Source organism: Hemiscyllium ocellatum, chromosome 46, assembly GCF_020745735.1.
Source record: "Hemiscyllium ocellatum isolate sHemOce1 chromosome 46, sHemOce1.pat.X.cur, whole genome shotgun sequence".
Classification (NCBI taxonomy): Eukaryota; Metazoa; Chordata; class Chondrichthyes; order Orectolobiformes; family Hemiscylliidae; genus Hemiscyllium; species Hemiscyllium ocellatum.
The window spans coordinates 27022803-27032130 of NC_083446.1; positions in this window are offsets into that span (position 1 = coordinate 27022803).

Below are 9328 nucleotides of genomic sequence, written 5' to 3' on the forward strand. Positions count from 1 at the left end.
CAGGTAATAATAGACCAGTGTGCCTGATTTCTGTTGTAGGAAAGGTTTTGAAAGGATTATAAGAGATAAGATTTATAATCATCTAGCAAACAACAATTTGACTTCAGATAATCAACATGGTTACGTCAAGGGCATGTCGTGTCTCACAAACCTTACTGAGTTTTTTGAGAAGGTGACTAAACATGTAGATGAGGGTAGGGCAGTTGACATGGTATACATGGACTTCAGTAAAGCTTTTGATAAGGTTCCACACGGTAGGCTGTTGGAGAAAATGCAGATACACGAAAATGAGGGTGATTCAGCAGTTTGGATTAGAAACTGGTTTTCTAAAGGAAGACAGCGAGTGGTGGTTGATGGAAAATATTCAACTGGAGTCCAGTTACTAGTGGTGTGCCATAAAGATCTGTTTTGGGACCACGGCTGTTTGTCACTTTTAGAAATGACTTAGATGCAGGCATAGGTGGAAGACACTAAAGTCGGTGGAGTAGTGGATAGTGTGGAAGAGTGTTACAGGTTGCAGGGGGACTTGGATAAACTGCAGAATTGGGCTGAGAGGTGCCAAATGGAGTTCAATGCAGCTAAATGTGAGGTGATGCACTTTGAGAAGAATAACAAGAAGGCAGAGTACTGGGTCAATGGAAAGATTCTTGGTAGTGTGGATGTGCAGAGGGATGTTGGAATCCATGTACATATATCCCTGAAAGTTGCCACCCAGGTGGATAGTACTGTTAAGACGGCATACGGTGTGTTAGGTTTCATTCATAGTGTAATTAAGTTCCAGAGCCACAATATCATGCTGCAAATATACAAAACGCTGGTGCGACCGCACTTGGAATATTGTGTGCAGTTCTGGTGCCCATATTTCGGGAAGGACATGGAAGAATTGGAAAAGGTGCAGAGGAGATTAACCAGGATGTTGTCTAGTCTGGAGAGGAGGTCGTATGAGGAAAGGCTGAGAGAGTTGAACCTGTTCTACTTGGCAAGAAGAAGGCCAAGAATGAATTTGATAGAGACATATAAGATGATCAGAGGCTCAGATAGGGGAGACAGTGGAAGGGTTTTTCTAGGATGATGATGTCAGTGAGCATGAGGGGCATAACTGCAAATGAGGAGTGATAGATTTAAGACAGATGTCAGAGGCAGGTTCTTTACTCAGAGAGTGGTAAGGGCGTGGAATGTACTACCTGCTAATGTTGACAACTCAGTCACATCAGGAAGATTTAAACAATCCTTAGATAAGCACATGGGTGATTTTGGGATAGTGTACAGGGACGAGCTGAGAACAGTTACAGGTTGGCACAACATCACGGACCGAAGGGCCTGTTCTGTGCTGTATTGTTCTATGACTGTTGTGCTACAAGAGATTTCTGCCGTCTTAAACACAGCGACAGATCTTATATTGTGGGCTTACGAAACATCACTGATCTCTACCAAACATGTACGAGGTAAAGTCAGGGCAATAATAAGATGCTGCAACAGGAGGGGAACAGGTAACAGGTACAAAACCCTGCTCCTTCTAACCTATTTCCAAAACTGAGCGCCTTCCAAAAAAGCAGCTCCATTTCCCACGACAACACTTTGCCCCTCAGTCGTGGTATCTGGCTGTGCAGGAGGAGTGGAGCAGTCTGTACTGGGACCCACTGGGGCCCTGAAACCCTAAAGACTAAACTCATTTCAGTATTGAGAGTCCCACCACATTGTATGCATTTCCTATTGTTTTTAATCTGTTCCTGACTTCCCTTGTTTTTTCCTAATAAACCTGTTCAAAGTTGATATTACACACACCTGCTCAAACTGTAAAATGAACTCAGGTCTCTCCATCCAAGATTCGGGATATTTTCACATCACAAGGCATCAGTTCTCACTTCCCTTGTTCTTCAGCCTGTTGAGTTACGCTTGAATCAATTCTGCAATTGGGAGGAAGGGGCAGAACTGGAGGACCGAACAGAGGCCGGTCCGCCAACCAGAGTGAGTGAGGAGGGGGCCCAATGCAGTCTAGGGGAATGATTGGTCAGAAAGCAAACTGTTTTGCACGATTGTAATCATTCTCACTCCATAGTGGGGCATTAAACCTCTCTCATAAATCAATGTGAGATTTTAAGAAGTAGTTGAAATGTAAATCTGATAAAGTACATATTTCCAATCGATTCACACAACTAGAGTCAGAAAATTATTTTCAAACTCTCAGCACAATTGATAATTTACATACCTGGCCAGTATGGTTAAGTTAGACCGAACAATCTGCTTGCATGCTAGACATATCTATGTCTCTATCCAGACAGAAAAATTGTTAGTGATACATATTTCACCCATGATTCTGTGCATTTCTGAATATTCACTATAAACTCACCGATAACTTCAGACGCACGCGCAGTTTGGTTCCTATGTAGAGCATGCGCAGTGTCACATTGATCAGGACACGGAGAGAGACATGGAGCTGCTTTCTCCGGCAGCGGCTGCGATCGGCTTCAGAGAGCGGCGCTCAGAGTCGGTGTGTGGGAGCCTCTCTGGGACAAAGGAGTGGAGAGAATTCACAAGTCCAGGATAAAGGTAAAAAAAACTCGAAAAAGTCCCTCCGGTGGCGGTCTCTGATCAGGGAAACGACCCAGGGTCACGGCCGCCATTTGTTTGAGGGAAGAGGGCCGCCATCTTGCGAAGGTCAAGGTGCAGGAGGGCGGGGCTATCGGGGTCTGGAGAACAATCAGAGGAAAGGGAAGACCCATTGTTGTTGATTAATTCCATGAACACAGCGTCACTGGGCGATCCCGCAGGAATATCCTCTCTCCGTCCTGCTGTGAAGTTTCACCCAATCAGAACCAGCAGCTCTCCTCCTCTCTCAGCTCCCCTTCTGTCCTTCCTGCAGCATCTACCCCCTGGAACATTGAGCTGCCTGTCCTGTCCATCCCTCAGCTGTTGTTCTGTAATACCTGTGATATCCCAGTCCCATCTTAGATTACTTCACTAAAGACATCAATGCACCCGATGGATTTCTCTTAACATCAGCAATTGTTTAATACTCACTTACCTGTTTTTAATTTATATTTTTTTGAAGTATTTAATTCACATTCAATCATTTGCAATGGTGGGATTTGAACCTGTGTCCAGAGAACATTTGTTGAGTTTCTGGATAAATTGCCTCACATAATGCCACTAGGCCATCACTTCACCTGTTCACTGGTTGCACATCCTAGTGCAACATGAATCGAAACCCTATCTTTTTGCATAATTGTTTGATCCTGAACTCTGGTGATATTACTCAGTATTCCTCCATGTGGGGTCCCTCACCGTGTGAGTCTAATTGCTGCCTCTATCAACGTCTCTTACTCTTGCAGCTACTCCAGATCCTGAGCCAACAGAATTCTCACTCCAGAGAGATGAGGCAGTACAGGCCCGGAATGGAGACTGGGATTTTCCAGATCTCTGTGGGGCTCAGTGCCATTCTACATGTGTAACCCTCACAAGTATCAGTCTAATTTCCCATTCTGCCTATTTCTGTGTCTTCTACAGATACTCAGGGAGTTCGTGACTCAAGAGACTTGCTAACTGCTGGTTGGGAAGATGATTGGTCAGCCAGAGAGACAAAGGTCAGGGAGGTCGGGAGCCTTTAATAAATCCTGCCGCCAGGTGAGATCACTCACAGTGCACAGAGCAGAGACCAGTGAGAGGGCTCCAAACATCAGCTAACAGGACATGACATAGATACAGTGCTAGAAGGGAAGCACAGTACAGACATACCTCAGGCTCAATCACCACCCCTACTTTACGTTTTATTGTACTGAGACAGCATCTGGAGTTCCCAGTTTTCAATCCAGGCGTGTGCTGTCTTGGTGAGCACCAGGACAACAGAGGGGAATGCAGGCCTGCAACGAGATGGTGGGAATGCTGCCTGGGATCTTTCTGTTCCCTAATCCCTCTCCAACACTGTAGCGATGGCTAGTCTTGTGGATCAGTCTCTTCAATCATTCTAACACCTATAACAGTTCCTATCTCTGTCATGTCCTCTCCTCTCAACAATGTCTTGACATATTTGAAATGTCCAGTCCAGATCCCATCCACATCGCTGTAACTTGCGTCAGTTTCTACAACATGCCTTGTCTCGATAGCCTCCTCGAACAACCGAAGACATTGGGTCTGTTTCTGTGCTGCATGATTCTGTGTTCGAGGTTTCCTAAACGGAATGAGTTGGCCCATTTCCCTTCAAATCTTCTCCTCTCCATGTACCTGCCCAAGTGTCTTTTCCATGTTGTAATTGTACTTGTTTTTACCATTTTCTCTGGCAGTCCATTCCATCTATGCACCATCCTCTGTGGAAAATGTTGCCCCTCAGCTCCCTCTTTAAATTCTTGCTCTCTCACATCACGTTTATACCTCTAGCTTTGGACTCACCTACCCTTGGCAATTCACGTTAGTTAGGCCCTACATTGTTTCATAAACCTTCATAAGGTCAACCTGTGGCCTTATTGATGACAGTGTTACTAATATCTCCAACTCATGTACTCAATACGCTGGTCAATGAATGCAAGTGTACCAAATGCTGCTTTCCCCACCCTGTCCACCTGTGATGTCACTTCCAAGAAACAATGCAACTGCACCCTTTCGTCTCTCTCTGTTCGACAACACTGTCTAGGGCCCGAACATTAACTGTGTTAGTCCTCCCTGGTTTGTCTGAACTAAATCCAACACCTGAATTAAACTCCATCTTTCATTCCTTAGCCCACTAGCCCAGTTGATTAACATCCCCTTCGATATCTATATCCCCTGCCCACTCTTCCACTAATCTTGGTATCCAGAGACTCCTATATTTTCACTCAAATTGTGTATGTAAATGGTGCACTACAGTGATTCCAGCACCAATCCTGACAGCACACTACTCGTCAGAGGTCTCCAGTCTGAACAACAACCCTCTGTCTCTCACTGTCATCCCATTGTGTATCCAGTTAGCTAGCTCTCCCTGATCCCTTGTGACCTACCCTTACTAACCAAGATATTATGCTACACCCTGACCAAGGGTTTGCTGAAGCCAGAAACAACGTCTGTTGCTCTGCCGTGATCTATCTTTTTGGTCACATCTTGAACAAAGTCAAGTCAAGTTTGTGAGACATGTTTTCCCATACGCAATGCCATGCTGGCTGTCCATAATGAGTCCTTATCTTTCCAAATGCATGTAATTCCTACCTCTCAGAATGACCTCCAACAGCCGCCCCACCCTGATGTCTGGCTCATCAGTCTGTAGTTTCCTGGCTTCCTCTTGCAGCCTTTCTGAATTAATGACACAACAATATAATCACAGTCAGAGAGTCATACACACTGTTCGGTTAATGCTAACCATACTCTAAAACTGATCTTGTCCTACCTGCCTGTTCCTTGATCATATCCCTTCAAACGTTTCCTATTCCTGTCCTAATTCTAATGTCTTTTAAACATTGTAATTTTCCGCACATTCACCCCTTCCTTGGGAAGTTCATTCCACACGCATCCCATCCTCTGTGTAACAATGTGACCCTCCCGTCTTTTTTTTTAAATGTCTCTCCTCTAAACTTAAGAATGTAGTGCCTTGTCTTGAAACTCCCCTGACCATGGGAAAAGACAACTCCCATTAACTCTATCTATCCCCCTCATTTTTTTATAAACTTCTATGAGGTCATCTGTCAACATTCAGATTTCAATGAAAAAATACCAACCTATCCAGCCTTTCTTTATAACTGAAAACTTCCATAACCAGCCACATCCCAGTAAATCTCCTCTGAACCCTCTCCAGCTTAATAATATCCTTCCTCTAACTGGGCGAACAGAGTTGGACACAGCATTCCAGAAGAGGACTCACCAATGGTCTGTACAACCTTAATGCGACTTCCCAACTCCTAAATCCAAAGGAAAGAGCAATGATAGCAAGTGTGGCAAGCACCTTTTAAACCATCCTATCTCTCCATGTTGCAAACTTCAAAGAAATATGTACCTGTACCTCGATGTCCCTCTGTTCTACAACACTACCGAAGGTCCTACCATTAATTGTATAAGCCCTGCCCGTGTTTGTTGCACCAAATGCATTCCCTCACATTTATTCAGATTGAACTCCATCTACAGTTTTTCAGCCATTCACACATTTCATCAGGATGCCTTTTGTAATCTCAGAAAACCTTCTTCACTATCCACAATGCCACCTTCCAGTCTACCTGCCTATCACATATGGTGCAAATATCTCTGCTAGGGGCCTACAATGTCTTCACCAGCTTCCCACAATGTCCTGAGCTACATTTGATCAGGTCCTGGGGATTTATTTACCTTTGTGTTTTAAAACTTCCAGCACCTCCTCTTCGATAATGTGGACTCATTTAAATACATTGGCTCATAGAGATGTACAGCATGGAAACAACTCCTGCATGACGTATCTAGTCACATTTGCCAGAACTTTGCTAATATCCCTCTAAACCCTTCCTATTCATACACCCATCCACATGCCTTTTAAACATATTTCTATCAGCCTCCATTATTTCCTCTGGCAGCTTATTCCATACACTCTGCTGGAACCAGTTGTCCTTTAGGTCCCTTTGAAAAGTTCCCCTTGCACGTTAAAGCTATTCCCTGTTGGTTTAGAATCCTCCAGCCCTTGGGAAAAGACCTTGTCGATTGACTCTATCGCTGACCATCATGATTTTAAACACCTTCATCAGGTAACTCCTCAGCCTCCCATGTTCAATTGAAAACAGCCCCAGCTTATTCAGGCTTTTTCCTGAAGCGCAAACCCTCCAACCCTGGCAACATCCTTGTTCATTTCTTCTGAACCCTTTCATGTTCCATAACATCCTTCCTGTGACATTGAGACCAGAATTGCACACAGTGTTCCAATAATAGTCAGGACAAACACTCTTTAGTTCCCTGAGCTCCCCAGTCTTTATCCACAGGAAGTTCCAAAGTGAAATATTTGTTTTGCATCTTGTAATTCCACACATCGTTGACTTCATTGATCATGAAGGATACTAGTTTTGTCCCTTGCTCTTCTTTAGCTCTTAATACTCTTGTAGAATCTCTTTCAGTTCTCCTTGACTTTCTCTGCCAGAGCGATCTCATGTCCCCTTTTTGCATTCCTGATTTCCATCCTAAGTGTATTTCTACAGCCCTGATGCTCCTGATGGGATTCCCTTGAGTCAGCCAGTTATATCTGACATGTGCCCCCTTTTTCCTTCTCCAGAGCCTCGAAACTCAGCCAGTGTTTCCTAATTCTGTCAGCATCGAGCTGCACACTAACAGGGACATGCTGGCGCTGAACGCTCCTTTTATCTCAGTTTTATGATATTCCTACTTGCCAGACTTCCCTTTAACTGCAAGTAGCCTCCCCATATCTACTTTAAAAATTCCTGTCTAATACTATCTTGCTCCATTGTATAACTTGAACTTGTGGACCAGGTCTGTCCTTTTCCATCGCTATTTTCCATCGCAATGACTGGGAGTTTCTGGAACATGCTTAACAAATTCCTCCCATCCAAATGCTCAACACTACGGCAGTCCCAGTCCAGGTCTGGAAAGGTTAAAATCTCCGACTGCTACAAACCTAATATTCGAACAGATATCTGAGATCTCCTGACATATTTGCTCCTTCATCTCCCATTGCCTATCGCTGTAGTACCACTGTAGCAAACTGATGACCAATTTCTATTTCTCAGTTCCACCAATATCGCTTAACTGCGCGACCCTGCATGAATACTCCCTCTAGGTACTGCTGGGATTTTCCCCCAATCAAAACCACCAGCTCTCCCCCTGTTTTATCTCCTGTTCTATCCTTCCTGTAGCATCTGTCCCCTGGAACATTGAGCTGCTGGTCCTGTCGCTCCCTCAGCTGTGTTTCTGTAATACCTACAACATCCCAGTCCCATGTTCCCATCCATGCTCTGGGTTCATCTGCCTTATCATTCCGGGACTTGGCATTGAAATAAATGCAGTTTAATTCATCAATTTTCCCTCATTGCCTGCTATGTTCTTGCCTGCCTTGTCTATTTATAGTGTTCTATTGAACATCTGTACCAACCTCAAATTTCTTTCTGGCCTTATGATTGTTTGGGGTCCCACACACCTGCCAGATGAGTTTAAATCCTCTCCAGCAGCTCCAACAACTCTCCCCACCAGGATATGGGTCCCCCCTCCTGCTCTCAGTTCAGGTGTCTTCCCCACCCTGTCTGCTTGTGCTGACATATTCAGACATCCAGAGATTTGTCCAACAAGGTCCTGCCCTACCCTCCCAATCACACTCTCCCCCTCCCTTCCCTTCCTCTCGCCCTCCCCTCCCCTCTCTCGCCCTCCCCTCCCCTCTCTCGCCCTCCCCTCACCCTCCCCTCCCCTCGTCTCGCCCTCCCCTCCCCTCCTCTCGCCCTCCCCTCTCTCACCCTCTGCTCCCAACCCCTCCCCTCACCCTCCCCTCCCCTCCTCTCGCCCTCCCTTCCCCTCCACTCTCTCGCCCGCCCGGCCTCCCCTCCCCTCTCTCTCCCTCCAGGCCCAACCCTCACCTCCCCTCTCTCGCCCTCCCCTCTCTCGCTCTCCCCTCCGCGCTCTCGCCCTCCCCTTCCCTCTCTCGCCCTCCCGGCCTTCCCCTCACCTCCGGTCTCTCGCCCTCCACTCCCCACTCTCACCCTCCCAGCCCTCCCCTCCCCTCTCTCACCCTCCACTCCCCTGTCGCGCCCTCCCGGCCCTCCCAATCCCATCCCTCCCCTCCCCTCCCCTCTCTCGCCCTCCTGGTCCTCACCACCCCTCCCCTCTCTCGCCCTCTCTCGCTCTCCCGGCCCACTCCTCCCCTCTCTCGCCCTCTCTCGCACTCCCCTCCCCTCCCCTTCCCTCGACTCGCCCTCCCCTCCCCTCCACTCTCTCGCCCTCCCGGCCTCCCCTTCCCCCTCTCGAACACCCCTCCCCTCTCTCGCCCTCCCGGCCCAAACCTCACCTCCCCTCTCTTGCCCGCCACTCCTCACTCTCGCCCTCCCGGCTCTCCCCTCCCCTCTCTTGCCCTCCCCTCCCCTCTCTCGCCTTCCCGGCCCTTCCCTCCCCTCCGCTCTCTCGCCCTCCCCTTCCCTCTCTCGCCCTCCCGGCCTTCGCCTCCCCTCCCCTCTCGCGCCCTCCACTTCCCACTCTCACCCTCCCGGCTCACCCCTCCCCTCTCTCGCCCTCCCCTTCCCTCTCTCGCCCTCCCGGACTTTCCCTCACCTCTCCTCCCTCGCCCTACACTCCCCACTCTCACCCTCCCGGACCTCCCCTCCGCGCTCTAGCCCTCCACTCCCCTGTCACACCCTCCCGGCCCTCCCCACCCCTCTCCTCCCCTCCCCTACTTCCACTCTCTCGCCCTCTC